The sequence below is a fragment of the Denticeps clupeoides genome, chromosome 19 (genome assembly GCF_900700375.1).
Source record: "Denticeps clupeoides chromosome 19, fDenClu1.1, whole genome shotgun sequence".
Lineage (NCBI taxonomy): Eukaryota > Metazoa > Chordata > Actinopteri > Clupeiformes > Denticipitidae > Denticeps > Denticeps clupeoides.
The window spans coordinates 3,700,071-3,726,537 of record NC_041725.1 but is presented as its reverse complement, the minus strand read 5'-3'; the positions used below and the strand labels follow the sequence as shown (position 1 = coordinate 3,726,537).

Here is a 26,467-nt window from a genome sequence, read left to right as displayed (position 1 = left end):
AGACTGTACACATCTGCTTTATAGGACAACTTTCTTCTCCCTCAAGGAAAGAGATGCACCAGGACAAAGATAATTTTGTGGCATAGCTAGGACATGCAGTTTTGATAAGACTTGGGACTTTTTCTAAGATCTATAAGTACACATGCAAAGTAAGTTTCTGTGTGGTCTCCCAAAGATGTTATTCCATATTACATTAACTAGAAGGTCAAAGCGAATCAGACCTCACCTCCAATTTAAAGGTTCCCTTTTTTGCTTTTACATTGGTCTTGGTGTCCCAATTCTGTATCTGAAATTCAGCCTTGGTGCAGAATTACAGCCACTTTGATCCAGTCCCAGAATGAGATTTCCCAGGACGCGCCATTTCTCCATCTGTAGCTTTAAATGAGGAGGAGAGAGGCAGGACGAGGAGGAGAGCGGCCAATAGAAGTTGAGGGGGCATTTGTGGAAAGATCAACATTTACTCTTTGGTGCAGACAGGAAGTTGTGTCAGCGTTTTTCCAGAAAAAAATAAAGACCCTTATGACGACATAAGCAGAATGGCCAAACCACTCTTTACAACTATCGCCATTTCGAGCCACTGCAGGACCATAGACAGGCTGGGGGAACTCGTACTAATGTTAAATAATGATCTCAAAGTGAAATTCACATGCCAGGGGACCATTAAAGTATATAGCTTTGTGATGAGTTTGCAGATTACAGTCCCTGGCAGTCGGGTGCCGATTGATTCTTCCATCCAGAGCACCATTTCAAAATGAACAGTGAAACATGCTCTTTCAAGACAGCATAATGGTTTCTTCGTTCTGGGCTACTGCTGAAAACATGTCAGAGTAACATGGTAGCCTCTGCAGAAGTGTGTATTCTAAAAGGAGAATGCTCTTCCTAATCTTGTAAAGACACAATTATTCATAGTTTCAAGTGATTCTACATTCTGAACATCATATTCAATTTCTGATAACCAAAGTGAATTGATCAGCGATAATGCATAAATACCATAATAAAAACTATGGACTATCCGTAGTTTTGCTGTCTCCGGTCACAGTTTTATACTCCTCAAAACTGTGCACATTTTAATCAATAAAAAGTGATGTAATGAGATAGAGAGCTAAGTGATTAGCATGAGATTTAGTTCTAAATCCACCCTAATTCACTGAATTAGCTTACCCATGAATTCCAAAAACCAAGCACTCTTTGGATCCACGACTAACCTCCACAGTTGATTATAGTAAATCTATCAGAGAACCCATCTAAAGTTTGAATGCATTTGGTCTGGTAATCAAATGTTTTGTTTCATCTAAGCCCCGCATCTCTATCCCAAAGCCTGGTGCCATCCCACAATTAGGGGAGAGGCATTCTTACAAGGCAAGAGAACCATTAAAACATCATCTGCTATTAGGGGCTGGTTTTATTCTGTGTTCTGATGATCAGCTACCATGGTGGATGCTCATCACACAGTCTAGGAATGGCCCCATCCCCCATTTCCCAAACCCCTTTTGCCTCTGTGGATACCCTCCCATCCCCCAACATTTACCCCATGCTCCGAGCACTCGAGCATGAGCGTCTGTACTTTCTTACCACCTCATACACACACACATGCAGACAGCTGCGGCAATAATACAGCACGTTGCTGTCTCATTAGATGCAATCAGAATAAAAAAATTCACAGAAACACATTATTATTAATGAATTAACATAAAGTATACAATATATACTATTATTGATAATTGAATAATTTGTTTTTAATTGCACTTATGCATTCAGTGTCTGTTTTAAGTATTTTCAGTCTACTTGAATATATGTGCTTGTCATGCCATGAAGTGTAATGGCTCGACATATTAAAATGGGGGGAAGGAGGGGGGCTCTGTGATGCCACAGTGGTCCAGGACTAGCCAGGTGCTGCACATCACACACACACACGGGCGAAGATTCTAGAGAAACTCTCTCTGAAAGCTATATGATCTAAAGCAGCTTCCATCTCTTCTGTAGATGCTGTCTGGTGTTTTAAACAGTGTTAAAAAATCTGACCAAAACAATACTTGACAAATATATCACCAACTCTAAAGATAATTTTTTTTCTGCCGTATTTTTGTCTTTGAGTGGTGAGGAAAGTACACTATGTGGGTATATGGCAGGTATTCTAATAATACTGTTCAGAAGCGTAGAGCAGACCACATTTTCATACGAGGTTGCAAAAATTGGAATTAATTTAAGTCTTGATGGACTCAAGCATTCCTATCAAAAAAGGGTGTAATATCAGTATATTAGAAGAATATTCTGCAGGTTCTGGGCTTCAAACAAGAGCTACATGTCACCAGGAACCTATATCTTGGTGGCCAACACCACTGAGGGCAGAAACTAATTTAAATAAAACCATATTTCCTTAAAATAGAGCCTAACACACGCAAATCATCATTCCCTCATTATTTAAACTATTAACCAAAAATAACTCGGATCTCCCACAGCCTACACTGGGATGCCATCTGCCTATTACACCAGGAACCAAATAAAAGTTCCTCCTGTTGCCGGTGGCACCTTTTCATCAACGGACCGACATGACAAGATGGAAGAAACTGCATCACAAACTGCTTTTTTTTAATCTTTTAACAAAAGGGCACTTTCTCCCATCTTAACTATGCACACTGGATGTGATGTACACATCACTGTACATTTTGGGGCAGTGGTTGGTAACTAAAGGTTGGCGGTTCGAATCCCGTGCACCTCACTATATGTACACCAAACATCATTGCCGGCAGTGACTGTCAAATTGGTCCTTTATCCTTAACGTTCTTCAGCAAAAACACCCAGCACCTGGTGTCTGCTTATATGACAGACTTTTGGCTTGGGGACCCAACTGATGTGACGTGTGACTCTTTCTGATAAACAAACACAGCTGGCCACAGAGACACGGGCCCTGGGCGTTCTCACATATGAGAGGACGCCGTGATCACAGTTCCCGTTATTCGTCTTTCAGGACTACGTGCAGCAGGGCTGAGGGGGCAAGGGGAACGCTGTTGATGGCAGGGCACTGCAGTCCTTTCTGCAGTATGGGACTGACGCTGCTCCTGAATGTTGCAGATAATAACAATGCCACTGTTAGCATTTTAAAATTCACGCATTATGAATACCAGGTTCCAAGGTGTCTTCACAGGCAGGTGAAAACTACTGTGTGCCAGTATGTGGCACGTATCTGTCATCTTCACATTAGCTCAGTTATGTTGTAGAGTCACATCACATCTTTTCATAAAGACGTTAGTTGTAATGAGATAGAAGATTTAATGAACGTTTTTGAAGCGTAGGCCTGTATAATTTCTAGACCCATGCCTAGCATGCCACTACAATCAGAGAATCACTGCAACACTCCTGATCTTCTAGATAATATTTTGGAATTATATAAATCCTATACATTCATGCAAATATTTATTCATTTGAGCAGTCACGACTTTCTGTGTTAAATAATTACACAGTCACCTTGCTGTACTGATGCCAACATCCAGAATTAAACGTAGCATTTCATGCAGCATTTACAAGTAGTGGCCATGCATCAGGTATTATTATTACATTAGGGATGACATTTGCTTCCTCTGTGCATTCAGTGTCACCTCAAAGATTTAGATGTCTTATTCCATAAATTCCAGTGAATGTAAGGAGGTACTAGGGTTATATACAAATGGTTATGATGGTTTCTATAAAGGACTTAAGAACCCCCCCAGATTTTGGTAGCAATGGGAGGGTCTTGATACCAAGAATACTGAGGAACAAGGAAAAATAAGGATAATGTAACTATCAACAATATAACCGCATAACTATTACAGAGCTCTGATAATATTATTACTCAGATCGCATTTATTTCTCTACACATAATCATCCTGATCCCGCATATGATCATAATCAATCTACTGATTTTAATTGTGCAAATCACCAGTCTAGAGTTTGATAAAGCTGAATTCTTTTTGGCAAATTCAGGAACTTTCTGGCAAGGAAACAAGACCGTATTTGGATCAAAACATTATTAATAAATCATGTAGGCCCTACTTGTCTTCTGAGGCAAGCAAATCCAGAGAAAAAAATCCATAGACCAACATACCAGCATGTCTATAAACATGTGTGTGTGTGTGTGTGTGTGTGTGTGTGTGTGTGTGTATTCTTTATTCCTGCATGTGTGTTTTGTTGCCCTGGGTATTTTATTGGTCCTCGTCGCTGTAAATTAACCTGAAAAACGCCCCAACATGGAACAAGATGGACTGCCACAATCTGTCAGGTGACGTTGAATGCACACATTTTTTGCTGTGGTACGCTTCCACTGTATCGCTCTCTTTAAGTGATGAGACTGAGTGACGCCCTCGCCCCGGCACTGCACACTTCCCCAGGGCCAGAGTTTAAGTAGTGATCCAGTGTGCTGTGCAAGGAGGACCCGAGGGAGGACACCCCACGCCAGATTTATGTGCCATTGATATAAGTTATAAGAGATAAACTAATCCTCATGTAAACCACGGCCAGGACAGGTCCCTTTCCAACTTAGCACCATGGACAGAGCTGACGTGTGACGTCACGATTTTTTTTCTGAGGACATCCGTGGGAAATGTGGGCCCTGCACGAACCCTGAAGCATGACACGGTTTCATGCCACCATGACGTCGCGGCCAGGTTCTAACCTTAAAATGACACGCGTGACCAGGAGTCGGGGACCGTCCGAACACGGTCGAGGTCCACAACTGGCCGTGAGACGGGGACGTTTAAATAAACTTGGCCGAACCGGGCGGCCGAGAAGCCCGCATTCATCTAGCCAACACGCCACACTGCAGGTAAAAACGCGCAATATGACGTCCATTCCCGCGGAGCTCCGACGCCGGCGACGAATGACTGCAGCAGCCGCGTGGGCAGGCCGGCCTGCGGGTACGGCGGTCCTACCTTCACCCCCGGCGCCGACGAGGCTCGCTTCACCCCCGTCAGCAGGGCGACGCGGGCTATCAGAGCGCGGCGGGAGGACGGACCCGCCCGGGCATCCTCCGGTCCGGCTGGCCGCCGCGTCGTTCCGCCGAGCCGGGTCTACCCGAGGCGTGAAAGGCGTCGCCGCGCCGACGCTTCGATCCGAGCCGCGGCCGGTGCGCTCGCGTGTCCCGAGCACCGGATGCGCGCGCCGCTCTCCCCGTGACGCTGGAGGAGATTCAACAGCCGCAGAGAGAGAGAGAGAGAGAGAGACAGAGAGAGAGAGAGAAGGAGAGAGAGAGAGAGGGAGGAGGATTCCTCCAAATATCCAAATAGAATAAATCACCTCATATTGACAGAAAAACGGAATTGTTGACATTTTTGCAGATTTATTAACAAAGAAAAACTGAAATATCACATGGACCCTTTGCTGTGACGCTCAAATATTTAAGTCTGCTTCTGTCCATCTCTTCTGATCGTCCTTGAGATGGTTCTACACCTTCATTTGAGTCCAGGTGTGTTTGATGATACTGACTTGATTAGGAAAGCCACACCCCTGTCTATATAAGACCTTACAGCTCGCAATGCATGTCAGAGCAAATGAGAATCATGAGGTCAATGGAACTGCCTGAAGAGCTAAGACAGAAAAGCACCGATCTGGCCATGGTTACAAAAAAAATTATGCTGCACTTAAGATTCCTCCATAATCCTTAAATGGAAGATGTTTGGGATGACCAGAACCCTTCCTAGAGCTGGACGTCCAGACAAACTGAGCTATCAGGGGAGCAGATCCTTGGTGAGAGAGGTAGAGTGGTAGTAGCCTAGTGGGTAACACACTCGCCTACGAACCAGAAGACCCAGGTTCAAATCTGGCTTTCTACCATTGTGTTTCTGAGCAAGACACTTAACCCTAAGTTTCTCCAGGGGGGGACTGTCCCTGTAAATACTGATTGTAAGTTGCTCTGGATAAGGGCGTCTGATAATTGCTATAAATGCTGTAAATGAAAGTGTAAGAAGAACCAAAAGAGCTCACTGTGGCTGAGCTCCAGAGATGCAGATGCAGGGAGATGGGAGTAAGTTGTAGAATGTCAACCATCACTGCAGCACTCCACCAGTCAGGGCTTTATGTCAGAGTGGCCCAACAGAAGACTCTCCTCAGTGCAAGAAACATGACAGTTTGCTAAAAAAAAAAAACACCTGATGGACTGTGTGATGGTAAGAAATAAGATTCTCTGGTCTGATGAGACCAATTGAGAGTAAGATACAAGGATGTCCTGGACAAAAACCTTCTCCAGAGCGCTCAAGGCAAAGAATTACCTTCCAACAGGACAATGACCCTAAGCACACAGGTAAAATAAGGTTTGAAATAAGTGGTTTCAAATTAAATTTTTATTTGTCACGTACACAGTCATACGCGGTGTCATATGCTTCACAACAACTCTGTGACTGTTCTTGAATGGCCCAGCCTGAGCCCTGACTTAAAGCCAATTGAGCATTTCTCAGCCTGAAAGTGGCTGTCCACCAATATTTACCATCCAACCTGCCCGAACTGGAGAGGATCTGCAAGGAGGAATGGCAGAAAACCCCCAAATCCAGGTGTGAAAAAGTCTCACGGCTGTATTAGATCAAAAGGGCGCTTCTACTAAATACTAAGCAAAGGGTCTGAATACATAGTGCCATTTGATATTTCAATTGTTCTCTGTTAATAAATCTGCACAAATATCAACAATTCTGTGCTGTGTGTACATTAATGAGGAAAAAAATTAACTGAAATCATTTTAGCAAATGACTGCAATATAACAAAGAGTGAAAAATTCCACCACAAATTGTTACTGGTTTGCTTCTTCATACCATACACATACACTGTATCAGCGAATATTTCACAAAGCTGCTGCTTTTGTTCATGAAATACAGTACATGTGATATGGTACAGTACTGTAAATACTTGAGTAGAATAGAGAGTTGATGTCATACCTGTTTTCCAGTCATAATGTCCTTAATTATGGATGAAACTGTAAAAAAGATTACAGTGGACTCTCTGCCCAGCATGCCTCATAGTCAGGCCATGGTTAATGACATGGTCCACCAAAGTTGCTCTTGTGTTAGCAGATCACATCCTCCTCGCTCTGTCTGTCTTCCTGTTCCTCTACTTCTGCCTCTAGCTCTCCTTGCTTCCATGCAAAGTTCTCAAAATGTATGAAATCGTGTGTAGTGTGCATGAGCAAGTGTGTTGCAGAATTGCAACTTAAGTGCTAAGCAGCACTTTTGTTTAAAATATCTGTATACTGTCCAACGTCCAATTCACTACACGTTTATCATTACCATGAATAATTGTTCTTCCCATAGGTATATATAGCGCTGTCACTTGTTTCTTTGTCATTTCTGACCCTTATTGTATGTTGTAATCTTTTTGTATTTTTCTTGTACTGTTTTTTACATACATGTCTGCACTGTAGGAGTTGCTTTCAATCGCATTGTACATGTGTGAAGTGACACTTTAAAGCCATTCTATTCTGTTCAAATGTATTCCAGTCTTTTAATAGGCTTGGTGGTAGTAGCAGGAATAGTGTTGTTACGATTCAGTCATAGCAGCAGTATTTCCTTTAAGTTGCCTGACAAATTCCTGGACAACAGGATATTTCCTCATAATGAACGCAGTGCATATGGCCGCCTGCAACACCTCTGGCCTCTTGCGATCAGCTTTCTGGAAGCTGACATGTGTTGGTCAGTGTGTGTACAGATGGCCAAAATGGTCGACATGCTGGCGTCATTGGTCATGTTGGTTGACCATCAGGGTCTTGCTGGTGAGCCCATGCCAGTGACCTGCTCAGTTGTGTGTGTGTGTATGTGTGTGTGTGTGTGTGTGTGTGTGTGTGTGTGTTGGAGATTATGGTAGGGTGGTGGTTGTGGTTGTTTTGCTGACAGACAATGCCTTCCTCAAGGATACGTGCTGCAGGTTGCCCTTAGTCAAGTGTGTGTGTTTTTTACAAAGATTTTAAAAATGTAAACTCTGGTAATGTTACCAGAGTAGAATCAGGTCATTTGGACACATTACTGTGTATAAAATAAGTGGTATGTACGCATGTTTTTCTGTGTATTTTTAAAATCAATGTGTTAAATAGATTCATTTGTTACTGTACAAATTATTTCCACTGATATTGATCTTAATACTGTTAAATTAAGATGTAATAAATGTAATTACATGAACTAAATGTCCACTTACTACCATTGTGTCGAGCTGGATAAATCTGGACAGGGGTCTGGTAAATTCATCAATGTAAAAGAAAAAAACTGTTACTGTCTTATTATTATAAGGCTTCTCTTCACATGCCTTTTTTCTGCTCATAGCCAACCTTGGTCAGCAGTAGGAGAGACATTTGATAAATATGTTGTATGTATATTCATACAACATACATACTGTACACATGCACACATGCAAACACCCACACATTTATTATAGTTTATTTTGCATTATAATTTAATTGAAGATGGGAGATGCTTCTACTGTGTAAATTATTATGCATACAGTTTGACCTCTTGTGCACTTCTAATGTTTACAGAGAACTAGAGATGTATATACTTGGAAAAGGGTCAAATAATTAATTGAATGAAAATTCATGATCACAAAAGCACATTCTTGATGCCAAGGCAAGGGACAAAAAAACAGATGCCTGTTTACTGGGGTCCCACCCTGGAGCGGGGGGACTGGAGTGGGGGACTTTGAGTCCAATGAACCTTGTTCCGTTCTGCGATTGTTGAGGCGGCTGTTGCTAGCTGTTGCTAACCCCCGTACTCACTGGTGGACACCAGAGGTTAGGGGAGCAGTCAGGCTGCAGAAGGAGGCCTATGGGGCATGGCTGGTCTGTGGGTCTCCAGACGTAGCAGACAGGTAGTGGACGGCCAAGCAGGGTGCAGCAATGGCAGTCGGCGAGGCAAAATCTCGGGCGTGGGGGAAGGAGGCCATGTAGAAAGACTGCCGATCAGCTCCAAAGAGGTTCTGGCAAACCATCCGCCGCCTCAGGAGAGAAAGGCAGCAACTCGCTCACACTGTTTACAGTGGGGATGTGGAGATGCTGATGTCGACTGGAGCTATAGTCGGGTGGTGGAAGGAATACTTTTGAGGAACTCCTCAATCCCACCAACGCACATTCCGATGAGGATCCAGAGCTGGGAAGCCTGGGTATGGACTGTCCACTCTCATGGGCAGAAGTTGCTGAGGTGGTCAAACAGCTACACTGCAGCGGAGCCCCGGGGGTGGATGAGGTCTGTCCTATGTATCTCATGGCTATGGATGTTGTAGGGCTGTCATGGTTGACACGTCTCTGCAACATTGCGTGGACATCAGGGGCAGTTCCGGTGGAGTGGCAGACTGGGGTGGTGTTCCCTGTTTTTAAGAAGGGGGACCAGAGGGTATGTTCCAACTATAGGGGGATCACAATCCTCAGCCTCCCTGGAAAGGTCTACTCCAAGATACTGGAGAGGAGGGTACGGTCGATAGTTGAGTCTTGGATTGAGGAGGAGCAATGTGGTTTTCGTCCTGGCCGTGGAACTGTGGACCAGCTCTTTACCCTTGTTGGGGTGATGGAGGGGTAATGGGAGTTTGCCCAACCAATCCACGTGTTTTGTGGATTTGGAGAAGGTTTATGACCGTGTCCCCAGAGGCAACCTATGGGGAGTAGGGTTGCAAAGGGGCGGAAAATTTCCAGTAAATTTCCAAAAAGTTTCCGGTAAATTTCCATGGTAAGTTAAGCTTGGGAATTTTGGAAATTAATGGGAATTAAGGAGAACTAACTGGGAATATATTATTTCCAAGCATAAATATAAACAGAAATCATAAGAAAACCTCCATGCAAAATGTTTTCAACAGATATTTCAACAGATTTATTTGTAAGTACAGTAGAATAGACCACGTTTCAATAACTTGTTTCATGGATGAATAAAAACAGAAATGTTGAGTTCAATATTACCATCCCCTAACCCTGCTCATTCAAAAATGCCCCCTGTTCAAAAATCTCCACAAAGTCCCATTCAAAAGGTTAAATGAAAAATACAACTTATCATCCAAAACGTCCCATTAAACATGCAAATCTTCCTTCAAGCAATCCTCTTCTCTCATTTTTGCTCAGTCAATAGACTCTTCCTGGACCTCATCATCATCCAACAACATGTCCACTTCCTCAGCATCCAACTCTGAGTCTTCCTCTTCAGTGTCACTTTCCATCCTTGTTGAGGATGGCTCTGTGTCAGGCTCAAAGAGCCGTAGGTTTGCCCGAATGCCGACCAGCTTTTCCACTCTCACATTTGTGAGCCTGTTGCGAACCTTTGTGTGGGTGTTCCCAAACAGTGACTAGTTGATGATGATGGTGGGATTTGGAGGAGGATGGAGGCTACAGGTGCAAGGGCCTCAGATTCACATAGTCCCTTCCACCAGGTGGCTGCAGATATGTGCTGGCATGACTGCCATATTCCATCCCCTTTCCAAAGGCCTTGCTTTGTTCGATACTTTGCCAAACTGCCTAGAACTTTGCGTTTATCGAGACCCAGGTGGTCAGACATGGCTGTAATGACTGCATAGGCACCATTGATCTCTTCCCCAGAAAGTATGCCCTTGTCATATTTGGGGTCCAGCATGTATGCTGCTGCATGCACTGGCTTCATGCAGAACTCCCTCCGCTGTTCCAATGACTTGACCACAGCCGTTTCCTCTGCTTTCAGTAGTAGGAAAGTGGGCAGAATTGTCTGGATTTCTTCTTTGAGTTCTGGACATCTGACAAGATGGCACCATCCCCCTCTATCTTCGCTATTGCTGCTGCAATAGGTTTGAGGATTTTCTGACTGCTAGATACTCTTTCCCACCAACTTACCTCACTTGTTGAGTCCACAGGCTCAAATGTGTGCCTTCAATGCTCTTTGTCCTTCAGGCTCAAAAGTGTGGTCCATGTGCACATGTGATGGAGGCATGCACAGTGCCAGTAGGTGGTCTCAATAGCCATGCAGCAAGCATGTGCTCTGTACATGTGATTAAGGAATGGCATGGATATTCATGTGTATTTGAATTGCATTTGTTTGTTTTTGTCAATATAATGCTAAAATATACTTTGCTCAACTATATTTAAGTTCCCTAAGAAGAGCCAACCTTCAATTTTGAAAATTCCCAGTTTATTCCCATAAATTCCCGTTAATTCCCGTTTATTCCCATTAATTCCCATGGAAAGTTTCCATCTTTGAAAATTCTGGGAATTTTGCAACCCTAATGGGGAGTGCTCCAGGAGTATGGGGGTGGATAAGTCGTCGCAATGGGAGTGGTCACTGGAAGAGCTGGGTAGGATGACCGGAGGTGCTTGGCCTGTGGGAGGGAGGCAGAAGGTGAGTGGGAACGGGAGTGCAGGAGAGGATGCGCCGCGGGAAGGAAGGAGGTGGTCAGGCTGTGGTGGACCAGGGCTGAGGAGAACAGGACGGCTGGTTTGAGGCTATGCTTGGCTATGGGAGGCTGGAAGGTGGGGCAGCATATATGTATTGTCGTAGCAAAAGGGGGCAGGCAAATTCAAGGTCAAGGGAAGGCAAAGGACGTAGTCAAAAGGCAGAATCAATAAGGCATTTGCAAGGAAGGCTAGCATCTCTGAGAACGTAATTAAACACAGAGTGGGCAGCATCCCCCTGGCCACCTGGCCTTTACACTGGACACTCCCACCTCTGCTTCCGGGTCTCCCCAGCTGATCTTGCTCCCTCTGGTGGGCTGGAGGTGGTATGTTGGCCGTGACAGTTATCCAAATGACGTCATACAACATTACTCATTTATTCTACATCACTATCAAATTCGATCCAATGGGACCTGTACAAAACATTGCATTGCTCAAACAGATAAATGAGTGGACTATTGGACCATCTTCTTATGATAAAATGAAACAGTTCACTCCGTTTGGCAACATACTTGAAAAGTGAATTGCAAATTATTTAATTATTGTGTAATAGTTTGTAGTTTTTTGTCTGTATTTTTCTTCTCTTTTGGTATTTTTGGCTACTATACATATAGGAACTGCATTTAACCAAAATGGCGGGGCTTGCATACCAAAGAACACCAACATTGCCACTGGGCTTGGGAGCATCATGTTGTGGGAATGCTTTGCTGCAGGACGGGCTGGTGTAATATGATGACAGCTTCTTCCTCATGGACAGGTGTCTGTGAGCAATAAAGCCTACTAAGCTGTTCAGGAGTAATGGTCCAACATTTATAAAAATTAATATAAGATCAATCAAAAGAGAAATGGTGAGGAGGTTATAAATTGAGCTTTATAGTATTTACCTTGAGGCAGCTGTTCACAGTCCCGTTCAAGTTCATTTAATACTTTGTCCTGCTATTTTGGCAAATTGACGTTGGCCTCAGATGCCTTGCTCAGGTATACCAGCTTGCTCTGGTTTTCAGTAGGGTTCAGGCCAGGGGATTGAGATGAACATGGCAAAACCTTGATTTTGTAGTCATTTAACCATTGCAGGGTTGGTGTGGATGTGATTCAGACATTATCCTGTTTCCTGGTAGAAGCAGCCTGACATTTCATGGAATCTCCACCATTTTGACAGTTTATTGACAATTATTTTTATTGTTGCAATTCTTCTTTTGCACAAAACACACCTTTTTAATGTTTATTGTCACAATGTTTTCATGCTGTGTGCCATTTTCCAGGCAAGTTTATCACAGTTCCACAGTTTCAAGAAAAGTAAATGTTTCAGTTACATAGTTTGTTACATTTCCATGGGACCCAACACCTTTTACAACTTTTATTTTCATGATAATGTATTATTTTTCCTTTTTTAAAAAAACTAATTTTTACAATAGTAAAATAGCACTGTATCTGCCTAACTAAAAGCCAAACCTGTGTGGCCTTTTTCACTGACCTTGTCTGACCCTTGCCAAAATGACATGAGGAATGTGTTACGTCCTTTAGGCCGTAGAATGGCTTGAGGCGCTCTGTGTTGTGCGTGTTTCTCTTTTAGGCTGTCTGCTGGGAGGAGACCAATTCCCTCGTCAAATGGCAGCCAATCGACACACAGGACAGAGAACTACTTAAGGACCATTCCAGCCATCATTCAGGGCTCATTGTTGTGTTAGAGTTGGATAAGCCTTTGTTGTGTGTTAGTGATTAGTGTGGTTAGTTGTGGCTTTGTTGTGTATTTGTATTGTCTCTCCTTTCATGGTGTGTTGTCCTCCTGTGAATTGTTGTGTAGTTGTTGTATATAGCACTTTTGGTTTGGTTTGTTGTTCACCGCTCACGGTAAATAAAAGCACAATATTTCACTTGGGCTTGGTATCTGTGTCTTCCCACTGCACACATTCCCCTCGTTTGTTGTCATGTTTCCTGACCCCTAGACAGGGACGTGACAAATGACAGTAATATCTCTTCAGGTGTAAAATGGGATAATGTCAGATTTTTTGTTGTGTCCAAAATATTCTTTAAATTTATGACATCCATTAAGGTCAGTAAAAAAGAGTATTAAATTATTATCTCCAGCAGCTTGTCCTATAAAGATGTATTTAGGCGGTTTGGTAGGAACACTGCGTCCTATGATCTCTTCGTTGGCTAAAATGGACTCTCCTCAATGTATAAATGCCATACTTCCATAAGATTATTCTCTCATATGATTTTACTGGGGTCCACATAATGTCGATATTTCACTGTTCCAGTCAATAGGGTGTAGATGAAAAATGTATAACCAAGTGTAGCACCCTCTCAGATGCACTAGAATTTTCTATATTATTTTTGTTATTATTGGTACAGCAGAAGTGTATTTTCGTTTCATTATATGTTCAGTATAATATGTTATTTCTTGTTTAAACTGTACAATAGTATGCAGTTTATTTTGTGCTGTCCTGTCATAGAGTGGGATTGAGAGCATGTGACAGGAAGAGTCGAAAAAATGAGTTGGGGGAGGAGAGACAGGAGACAACGTGGTGGGGCCGGTTTTCTTAGTTTTACCCCTCGATTTAATTAGCGAAGTTACACGAGACACGGAGAGCAAGTGCATGCACATGTATATATATGTCTTATTAATTCGAACTATGCACCCTCATGCATGAACTATTTTCATGCATGAGGGTGCATAGTGCACGGCGGAGGGTTGCCGACTTTCTGGAAAAATAGCAATTGCCATACAGGACAGAAGTGCACGGACTCTGCATGTGGCAGAGACCGGGAAACCAGCGCGACGCGGGACGGCCCGGTGCTGCGGAGGCCTTGGACCACCCGAGGAGCGGTACGGGTGCATTACTGCACCGACGAAAGGTTTATTCTGCAGACGGCACAAGTGCAGCGGATCGTGGGTACAGTACTGGAGGAAGTTGTGAGTAGACTCAACACACATATTGTCCACCAGTTTGAGGTCCACCAAGCGCGCCAACGTAAAAGGTACCTAGACTGTGTGAACATTTTATTTTATTTGTGTTATTGTTTTAATGTTTATGTGGTGTGGGTTTTTCCCCGGGGTAATTGTTGGGGATGGAAATAAATGTTCAGTTGTGATATATAGTTCCATTGTACCTGTGATTTCATGTGTTGTGGATTTCTGTGAGTTTCAAATTCTGCGAATTATAAATTAGTGCAAAGGAGGTGAATTGCATACAGCTATAGCGCATTCCAACATGCTAGCCTGAGCCTCTTCGACACACTGTGCGAGATCATAACCCTAGACAAAATTAAATGTGCTTTGTAACTTACACTTAAACTCATCCCTTGTATGATACATAGGTGAATCTGGTGATGGTTTCTCTTAATTCTTGTCATTGTAAAAACAAGTTTAGTGGGAGTGTTACTCCAAGTTTTTGGTCAGTTTTTGTGTACCTTTTTTAGGATACCTGACTTTAAAATGTACTCCAATACGTTACACAAAATGCTTTTGCTTTATTATTACAAGTTGTGGTGACACTACTGTTCTTCAGTTTCTTATGGGGCAGCCAAGGTGCCATTGTGCATACAACATACAGACACCATATCCATTACATTCAGTCCTGTCAGTACTAACCTACCTACTTACTTAACCTATCTACTTACTACTTAAATTCAATTGGAGAATAAATATAAAAAAACTGTAGAACTATATTAAACCAACCTTAACTATAATAAAACTAGTACAAGCAATGATAAAAAATAAATACATATAATGTGATTAAACTATGTTTAAAAAAAGTAAAAATACTAAAATATTTAAAACAGTAACAATGCTAACATTTTAAAAATAGTAACAATGCTAAAATCTTGAAAGAAAAACAATGAACTGAGAACTCCAGGAACGCCATGGTATTCCTCTGGTGTCCTCAAGATGGGGACAAAAGCCGAGGTTGTTTGGCTGGTGGTGCCCCAAGAGAGAACAGGGCATGATTCAACTCTTCAATGAGGTGAGGATGATCTGTCCGCAAGCTCTCCTTCATGTCATGCAAGAACATGGCCCTGAAGACTGGACAGCGAGCTACAGAGGGAGAGAAAGAAAAGGAACAATGTTAGATCACCACTTCCACCAATCACTGTTGCCGTTTCTGCACATGTGAGAGTGGTACCTGCTAGGATGGATTGTGGGCCTGGAACTCCTGTCCTCCCACAACCAGAGAGCAGTCGGGGAGCAGGGACTGGTCCCACAGGTCCCCGAGCTCCTCAGCCATCCACTCGGGCACCTTCACCTGCTGAAGCTGTGTGTTCTCAGGACGACACAACACATGGATCTACAACAAGCCAACACAGCGGTTACTCATTTGGAGTTTAAGAGGAATAAACATGTATTGAAATGAAATTAATGTTTTTTCATTCTGATATCCAAATGAGAAAATGTATAAATTGCAATATTAGTCAATTAATGTGGAAAAAATTAAGAATTATGAATAGTCATAAAATATTCACAAAAATGTTCGCTGGATTAATTGTCTATGAAATAATTGTTTGAAACAGCCCCAGTGTGGTTATGCAGATAGAACTTACTTCACAGGTCAAGGTCAGGGTGTCATCCTGAAGAATTCCCACTTCCTCGGCCATGATGTCATCCCATCTGGCGAAGTTCGGGAGTCCGATGACAAAAACCAATCAGGGACTCAACTCTGCCCGTGTCTGTAGAGCCAAAGCACGCAAATAGGCCACGAGAGGTCAGAAAGTGAGGGAACACACACACACACACACTTAGTGTTCCTCAGTTTAACAGTTTTGAATGTCCAGACGGACTCACCTCTGGATATGGCCTCTTCTCCCTCGCTGTTCAGAATGGCCATCCTGCCCTTGCAACGGACACCTGTCTCTGGACCACTGACCAGATTGAAGTAGAAAGACAGGTACCGTTCATTCTGGAATCCCACACCATTCGTGCTCAAGAACAGGGACCTGAGAAGACAGAGATAAAAGAAATGCAGTGTGAGAAAGACGCCACCAGCAGCCAGAGCCTCGAGCAGCAGTCCAGCACTGAGAGCCTCCCGGACGCCACACCTACCATTTCAACTGTTCTCTGGTGTTGGTGAAGAACCTGCTCTCCACACAGCATTCAGCAAAGCTGAAAGAAGTTCCCTTCTCATAAATTAAACTGCACAGTGAACTGTTATGGGTATATTGCATAAAACTATGAGACCTGCATTATCAGTTCCTTGACATGAAACTTTAGTGCACTGAAATAAAGAAGTATGACTATATTAATTGTGTTAACTTTAAGGACACCTATGCAGGAATCAGGTAGAGATCAAGTGAGGAGCCAAGATGAAGAAGATGATAGAGAGCCAGCAGCCACAGTCAGTGATGGTGTTCCAGTGAGACCTGAAACACCAGCAGAAAGTGCAGTATTACCAGTAGTGATTGACAATGAGGAGTTTCACACAGAATCCAACTATGGTTTGTGTCATTACATTAGGGCTGTTGTAAGGCATTACATACATTTAGTAGAATGATCATGTTTGAAACATAATAAATAAATGTGATATGTCTACTTAGGTAATTCAGGTAAAATTGAATTTTGGAAAAAAAATAGTCAACTCTGCTATGTGCCCTTTTGATGGATATATTTTTTGTTAATTACTGTATTATCTTCTGAATAGGTTATGACTAACCTGTCAATAATGTTGATAAAAATAATAATAATATAGTTCAGCAGAACGGATGCACACAAAGTGTAACCTTTAAGAGAATTTGGGGTAAAACAACATGGCAAAGTTTGATTTAATTTGTTTATGTTGCCATGTACACTGGAGGCATTTCCTTACCATACATTTTTATTTTTATACATTTTTTGCATTTTATTTCAGGTGACTTCTGTCGGAGAGGGAGTGAAGCGGTACTTTCTCACAACGGTAATATCCAAACTCCAATATGGATTCGGCCTAAATCTGTGTTGAAAAAAGTTTTTCAAGCAGCCAGACATAAGCTGTCTGACTACATCATAACCCTGGATAGCCTTTCTATTTCACCAAGTATTGAAGTAAAGGATGTAGGTGTCACCATTGATGCAGGTCTCTCATTCAATTCGCGCGTAGATAATGTCACTAGGATAGCATTCTTAGAAACATTGCGAAAATAAGAAATATAATTTCAATGCATGATGCAGAAAAGTTGGTCCATGCATTTATTACATCAAGGTTAGATTACTGCAATGCATTACTGTCTGGATGCTCTAGTAGGTGCATGAGTAAACTCCAGCTAGTACAGAATGCTGCAGCCAGAGTTCTAACCAGAACTAGGAAATTTGACCACATCACCCCAGTCTTACAATCACTGCACTGGTTACCCATCAAATTTAATATTGACTACAAAATCCTACTTTTAACCTATAAAGCTCTAAATGGTCTCGCCCCGCAATACCTGAGTGAACTTTTAGTTCTTTGTGACCCGCCACGCCCCCTTCGATCAATGGGTGCGGGATCACTACTGGTACCAAAAGTACAGAAGGTCACAGCTGGGAGCAGATCCTTTTCCTATAGAGCTCCGCAGTTGTGGAACAGCTTGCTTGTCAGTGTCCGGGACTCAGACACAGTGTCAGTGTTTAAATCCAATCTCAAAACCAATCCAATCTGTTTTCTCTGGCTTTTTGTTAAAGTCCTAGACCCTCATTTCACTTCACTTTGACACAGTGTCAATTATAAAGTCCAGTTTATCACAGAGTCCCCCTGTTAGACACAGACAAAGTTAAATTCACCCTAGTTAGGCTGTCCTAGTTAGGGTACCGGGCCACTGTAGCACCAATATATTTCAGTATCGGTCGTACAGTGCAACCGTCTGCCGCTGCTTCTGTTTGTTTTCTCTGAGACACGGAATCAAGCGCCCAGACTACCGGCAGACTCCAGTGAAGAGACCAGCAGATAAATCCTGGTTCCTGACAACTGCTAAACGAGGACATAACATGAAATGAACCAGAGGGTCACCACAGCCACCACCACCGTTACAACTACAGCTTCAGGGATCTTCAAGTGGACCAGTAGCATCATTATGGACACGTAATCTAGACCATGACACTGACTACATCCTGGACTCCTCCAACCCTACAACTGGACTTATTATATTGTACAAATCATCACCAGCCCTGCACTGACACCATTTGCAGGCTCACTCTACCCTGGAAGGGTATCACTCTGTATCACTCCTTCCCAACGTTTCTTCCTTTCTTTTTTTTCTTTCTCCTAGTTTTTTTTGTGTGGAATTTTTCCTTGTGTGCAGAAGGGTCAAGTGTGGGGGGTGTCAACTGTAGGGCCTGTCAAAGCCCATTGAGACATACTGTATGTAATTTTGGGCAATATAAGAAATAAATGTTGTTGTTATTATATCTTTGAGTCTGTTGAAGAGGCTTAATGTCTTGAGTTTATTTCCTGTTCTTTTGCTTTTACAGCAGGAACAAGTGGAACTCTGCTATTTGAGGGTGAACCTGACCACCTCGTCCCAGTAGCCTCAGTGGTGCTTATTGAGAGCAGTCTTTTCCGGTTTGCCAGCAGGATGTTAGCCCACAACTTTTTGCATGATGGCCCCCAAGTCACAGGAATAAGCCCTGCTGTAATTCATGTGCTGTTCAATGGAGATGCAGAAATGGAAATAATTGAGATAGAAGATTGTCCCGATCTGCACATCAGGAGCATTATCAAAATGGTAAACATAATTTGATTTGCTAAACTAATCTTTGCGATCTGTAATAATTTACTAAATATCACTTTCAGGTTGAACTTGAAGAGCTTAGTCCCAAACAGAAAGATTCTGTTTCTGGTTAAGGAACAGGGTACAATATTGTACACTCTGGGTTGTTTAGTTAACTCTGATAAGGGTTATATAGACTGATGCTGTGAATAGTTTAGTAGTGAAAATTAACTTGATATTCAGTCATTTCCCACAGCTAAAGTTCTTCAAAATCGAAAAACTTCTGCATTTCATTACTCTTAAAAAATATTGATGACTTCTTTTAAGTATTGACAGTATTGCATCTGTTAGCTCTCAGGTATGGGTGCTCAGCAAGAAATTGTTGTCAAACTGCCTATTAAATCTGAACATCAGCTTGTTGAAGTAAATCCAGTTGAATTTAGTAAAGCCTTTGTCCTTATTTCCTAAGGATGTTTATTGAAACAGGTAACAGATATGAACAATTATACTTGTACAATATATGAAGTGCATCAGGATTTAAACAGTTGTAATACTTTTTATTTTTTAAATTATAAACCAAACGTTTTCCTGAATCTATTCTGATCTTTATCTTCATCAGGGACACAACTGCTGACATTCTGGGTCGGATGGGAGATGCTGCCACCTGAACTCAAAGTGCAGATTTCAGGGGGAACTTTTCCTACATCATCCACATGCTTTGAAACTGTGAAGCTGGCAGCTCACTTCAAAATCTACAAGACCTTTAAAGAAGCCCTTGTTCAAGCCATTAACAGCACACACACAGGCTTTGGACTTGATTAAGTGTTTCTGATAGAGGAAATATTTCAAGTCTGCTGAGGTTAATTTGACGTGTCCAGAGTTTTTATTTACAACCAAAATGCAAAAATATTGTTTTATATAACGAGTTTGTTTTAAATATGATCTTGTATTTTGTTCATGCTTGCTGGTTGCAACATGCTGAGTAAAAGGCTTGTGTTGGACATCACTCTTCAAAAAGTCTTCCACTGTTTCCAAGTAAGATCCAATTCATCATTTAAAGAGTGTCCTGGCCCAGGCAAGGAGGCTATTTCTTCCTCTGTGAGCTCACGGGTCAGCTGAATCTCTGGTACTGATAAGATGGCTCCGTCTTGATTGTGAGGTCCATTCCGGTCAATCCCATAGTCCTCAGAAACCTGAATGAAACAAACTAGATTAGTCTTGTTACAGCTGCATTCAAATTTCATAAGATTGTTTCTGAATACATGTGCCTGATGAATATTAATATTAGAATTTTTTACAGGTTAAGAAAAAGACCACACGCTTTGTGAACACACGCTTTACCCCTGCAGATCATCCATGGGACCTTGTCCAGAGTTGCTGTGGTGATTGATTTCTTTCAGTCTGTGCGATTACATGAACGCAAAAAGCTGCGATTTAAATGTGACCTGTTTGGTCACATGATTTTCGATTCGGTTCAATGGAGACCTCAGATTCGTGACTCACATAGACATATGGGTAGACGTACGTCAACGTCGTTGCCATATTGCGATAGGCTGTGCTGTGGATTGAAGCATATACATGTCTATGGAGAGAAGTGCATAAGCTGCTTGGGGCTGTACAAACCGCTGTATGCTCCAAACCAGATCCCGGGGGATTACATTTAATATATTTTTGAATATATTTGGCCATTATAAAATCCCGTTTTATAAGTCTTAACCTTAGCTAAGCTAGCGAAGCTATGCATTCCTGTGTTAAAGTCAGCCTCCAAACAACGTTTTGGCTAAACGTAGGCATTAACTATTTAGACGGTTCTTAGCTGTTTAGTTAACTTTTTTTTGGTTAAACGTAAGAACTATAATATGGGATTTTATAATGGTCAAATATAATCAAAACAGTTGTTTAGCCTTACCAGGGTTTGTCGTTCGACAGTAATGTTTTTTAAACACTGGGCATTTCAAGTAGTTTGTATGTTTCACTTTGAAATTAAACATTTCACTATTAGTAATTTGTATGTGACTTTTCATTAATATACAAGCAAGTGCCCTTTATCATATCGCAATATTGATCTCAATAATTGCAATATGTCCTTTTCCCAAAATCGTGCAGCCCTACCATGAATGTTCCAGGCATCTCTAAAAGAATCGAGGTTTCTTTGAATTTGTGGGAGGAAGTTTGGATGCAGGGAATAAAGATGGATTTGTCTGGATTTAGTGTTCCCTGATCTTCCAGTGAAGAGAAGAGCTGATAGAAGAGGTCTAAGGAATGTTCATATTGTTCATCATGTTCACGAAATTTAAGGATTGCATTAATTTACATTAAGAAAAATATGGGATCAAAAAGCGTGATTATATGGGACATTTTCTGTCACCAGGTGCAAGTTAAGGAGGTTCTTTATAACTTAGCCATTTATGCTAATTTAAAAAATGAATATCTTTTAGAAGGTTTGACTCATATTCATTCAACAACAGCCAAAATGGCTTAACAATAAAAAAACTGATTGCAGAACATGTCTCTAAGTACAGATAAAGGGCTACACAACATACTTATCAGCTAAAAGTTAACATATTCTAATCATTAAGCACTACATGCAGTGGAGACGCAAAGTTTTAATAGTATACTTATGTAGTTTTTAGGTTTTTTTACACATTTGCCAAAACCTTGAGGAAACTTTTTTTTTTAATGTTATCATTAAAAAATTTAATCAATTTTGGAATAAGGCTGTAAAATAACAAAATATTATGACAATACTTTCTGGATGCAGTGTATTGCAAACACTGTATTACCCCAAGAGGCTTCAGATTTTGAAACACTGTTCTAATTTAACAAACTGATTACCAAGTCAGGTGGGCGTGGCCCGGGGGGTAGTGGCTATATACTCATATAGGGTGTTTGTGACGCATATTTTGAGTCACAAAAAATGTAACACATTGCAGTTTAATGTTACAAGATCACAATAATTTTTAAACTACAATAAAAAAGAGGGAGTTGGACCTTGACTGTTCAAAAAAATTTTAATATATAGGCTTATTAATTTTACTAGTAAACTTCTTATATATTTTTTGATTTATCAAAACCAAATTATTTTGGAAAGGGATAAGAATAATGAGATCTTTTGTATTGATTCTCATTTTATCGCCTGTCCAGACCATGAGCGTGTGTTGCATACATGTTAGGAAACAGTAAATTGCATCTTGCAGCCTTAAGATTGATCCTGGTGGCAACTATTCGTATCAACTGTCATATATATTTGAGTCCAAAAATATTATCACCCCCAGGAATTATGGAACACTTCCCTGATATAAAATACATTTTTAGGCTTGTTTTATATGAAATATAGTAAACAAATCGGATATACATCAAATCACTTAGGTAGAGAGCTCAAAAGAATGTGTCGGTCCCAATTTTACAATGTCCATATAAAATATCAGCAATGGCCTCATAAATAGGTGTGTGACCTCTGGGGAAAGAGGTCCTGAAACCTGGGAGGATTTGAAAGCTGACAGAAAGTTCTGGAGCTCAGCTTGTATGAAACAAACAGTTTTTACATGAAATATTGCAGCAAAACAAACCATCGATGGTAGTTTTTATTTTATCCAGAGGATTCCCAGACCTGATGACTGATGACAGACCTGAGAGATCATTGCACACCAGATACATAATAATCTTAAATCATCCAATCTAGTAAAATTGTTAAATACAATAAATAATTTGAGATTCCTTTTTTTTTGTTCACGGGAGAAGCTTCGTATAGCGAGGATGATGAAGGGAGTGAGAGATGAAGATGTTTTGGTTTTGTGACTTAGGCAGAGCCTGCAGGAGACTTTATCTGCACTGTGAGTGGAAGAAAAGAAGGAGTCAGCTGAGCAACATGTGAAGGTATGCTTGAACCACTAGAAAGATTTTCTTTAGTATAGCCCCCTCCCCCCAAAAGCTGGTTCATTGCAGTTGGGGCCCCAGTATCATTACTAGGCTATTGCTATAATTGGGAATTGGCACTAGACCTCTGATATTAATTCATGCTTTATTATTGTTGTTATTACTAGGCCTAATAGTAATAGCATTTTTTACAGAAGCTTGCAGGTAGGTGATGTTAATGTGAGACCTGAGCCTGCTTTGCCTTGCAATGATCCTCAATTCTTGGCTCAATGTTTGATAAACATAGCCTCAAATCATCCTTAATTTGTCCACGTTTGTGGTATTTAGTTTTGAGTGCAGTCAGGTTTGAGAATCCTGCCGGAGAATCTTAAAGGTGACGTCACAGAGTTCAGGATATTCCTGCATCAATGCTGCCCAGAATGACGAAAGAGGGCAGGAGCTAAAGAGTTCCTTCAGTCTTCTGTCACTCTTCAGCTCAATAAGCTGTTCCTGCATATCAATTGATAGCTTGTTTGCTGTGCACACAAACGGATATCAAACCCACGCAAAAGAGCGATATTCCTCTTTAAAGTACGTCGCAAATTGTTTTCTCATTTCTGACAGGCGCTCAGACGCTGATTGAAATAGGGAGGAGAAATTGTGTGACGTGCATGTGTGTATTTCACAAAAACTAAAGGAAAGCTTTAACTGTAGCCTATATTCTGACTAGTTTATTCATTTTATATATACGTTGCATAAATATAACCTCACGTTTACGTATGCAGTCTCTGCAACTTCCATCCTTCATAAAATGAATTCGTATGGTTAGATTTTCTGCCTTTTTTCGTATCCGTAGCAAATATTTTGAGGGGTGTTTTTGACAATTGAGAGCCACCAATTGACGAATATGAAAAATCTAATACCCCCCCCAACCCCAACCACCCAGCTAGTCGAATGGAGCAGGACAAGTTGTTTCACCAGCCAGGGACAACGAAGGTGAACAGAGTCGATTGGGATCGAAGACCCCGTGAAGAGGGAATTTTTAGATCTGAGAGGGGGTGCAGGAGTGTAGCTAACTAATAGCGTGTTGATATATGAGGGTGCACTTCCATTTACAGCCCTGTAGGCAGCATCAACGATTTGAACTCAATGCGAGCAGCTACTGGGAGCCAGTGGAGAGAAGAGGCGGGGCATGGGTGTCTCCTGCAGAAAAAACATTCTGTTCCAAAGTTATTTGGGTGTGATTGTGTATAATATGTATACTTTTATGATTTAATAGCCCCTTATACAAAGAATAGCATGGTGAGATTTTTTGAGGAACGCAGCTTGCTGTGTTTTGGCAGCTTCAATGAGAGATACTTCACTCCTCAACAGCACCTCACTACGAATGCACAAGGATATATGGGTAAAACTGTGTATGCCGTGGCGTGCATTATGCAGATTCTCAGGAAAATACGAATCATTGCTATTACTAATGTACTTATTTCAGGATGCTTGTATATTACCTCCACAATATTTCTCCTGCTGCCCATATTTTCACAGACCACCCCTCAGAATCATCTATAGTGGTAAATGATTTAATCCATGGTACCGTTCTTCTATCGATGTAGACAATTAACTAAATGTCAACGTGCATAACTTATTCACTGAGAGACCTTCGACCGACTCTTAACCGTGAGATTATAAGATGTAAATTGTTCAATTAACTGAGCAACTTTGCTAGATTTGGGGTGGGTGTCCCAGTGATATGAAACTGTTCTTGTTGTGGCTGTTTGCCCCCCCATTTTTGTTCATTAAGTAAGAAAATATATTACATTTGTAGTGTCCCTTATGCTTTCTTTGCTTGTTTTACCTTTCATACATGGCATTGTCATTCATCAGACGTCAGATACACAATCTGTGTTAGTCATTCTGGGATCATGCGCTACCAAACCAAGCATGCTGATTGGACCGTGCTTTAATTCATGTGTTCTCATTGGCCAGCTTGAATCTGACACAGCAATCATCCCTGCTTCTTATATAGTGCCATGAAATGAACTTTCACTTAATACTTGTAAGAGAAAGGTGTTTACCTTATTAATAATGATTCATGTTTGTATGGAATTCTTGTTTTATATTATTTAAACATACTATGTGTTTAAATATTTTTATGTTGTGAATTCAGTTGTGAATGATCATCAGATGAAACAGATAACCGGCAAGTAGGAGGGAAACAACCAAACAGCTACCAAGATGAGGTTGTGGAAAACAGTTTCATGATGCAGGCAAGACTGAACACAGCAACAAAAAATTCAGCAAGGTCTTTCCCAGACAAAGAGTTGCAAACAGGTTTGGCTTTCGATATCCAAGCGCCTTTGGAGAAGCACAAAGACTGGCAGTGTTGAGGATTGTACTGCTGCCACACAGGGTCATAGTGCAGCAGCACCCTCTGCATTTTATTTAGCCAAAAACGCAAAATCGGATGTGTAAGGTTTGAAAAATCATAAAAAACCCAGAAAAGTGGTTTCTGGGCCCAGGACTCGTTCTGCCTGGGCATGTCCAGTGTCTGTATGGTGGCCGCCGGGTGCCCCCTCCTTTTTCCTGGCAAGGGCCGCAGTTGTTCCTGTGGTGGCTCTCCCGGGACATCAGTGCTGCAGTTGTTCCTGTGGTGGCTCTCCTGGGACATCAGTGCTGCAGTTGTTCCTGTGGTGGCTCTCCCGGGACTCCAGTGCCCTGGGCGATCTCTGGATGTCTGTTGCCTCCTACATGTCGACTTCATGTCCCTGGGCGGGGGCAGGGCTGTGGTTCCCCACATACGCTTTTAACTACTTACATGGAGAAACCTTGTGGGCATGGGCATATTCAAGCACACAGGGGTACATATAAGGCCTCACACACAGGTGCATAAACACTTACTCACAGACACACACCGTCTTATTATTAGTACTGAGTGCTACTAATTAACATTTAATATTTATTATAAATATGTTGGTTGTTGTTGTGTTTTTTTTTTCTGTTGTTTCTTTTGTGCTTATTTAAGCAGGCAACAAAGCAGTTCATCAGTGTTCATTCTCAGTCCTTCTCTAAATCCCCTCCCCCTGTAAATGTTAAACATTTCTCACCTGTACAACTAGCACCGTTGTAATACCTTAATATCTTATAATAAGGTATTTTTATGTGATTTAAATGATCACATTATAAAATTAAATACACAATAATGTTGAGGGCAAACCAGTAATTCAACCCAGGCCAGGGTTTGAACCTGGAATATTCACCAGGAAGTGAATGTGTTTCCAAGTTACACCACCGGGGTTTGGTTTTTGGTTTGCCAATTCATACTGGTCCATAGAACAACCAGTAATTTGACTAAATTTAACTGCCAGATTAAACCAATTACAAGTGACATATTTCAAATAATCAAAAAAATAATTATTCAGTGTTATATATTTGTGTGGGAAACCGGAGTACCCGGAGAAAAACCCACATCAACACGGGCAGCGCACACAACTCCACACAGAAAGAAGCCAGGCCAGGTATGTGCGAGGTCTGTGTGTGGACATGTGAGGAATGTGGTGTGTGTGAGGTTTGTGTGTAGACAGGTGAGGAATATGTGGTGTTTGTGTGTGGACGCATGAG

General features: G+C 41.6%; 1 protein-coding gene across 10 annotated transcripts in view; it reads right to left on the bottom strand.

The window, feature by feature from the left end:
• The window catches only part of sptbn4b (spectrin, beta, non-erythrocytic 4b), a 60,575-nt gene extending 55,415 nt beyond the window's left edge, over positions 1 to 5,160 (bottom strand). For all 10 annotated transcript variants that reach the window (XR_003743142.1, XR_003743144.1, XR_003743143.1 and 7 more), the window contains exon 1: positions 4,905 to 5,160. The gene's annotated coding sequence lies outside the window, so the exon portion shown is untranslated. The remainder of the gene's footprint in view (positions 1 to 4,904) is intronic.
• Positions 5,161 to 26,467: the final 21,307 nt, after the last annotated feature.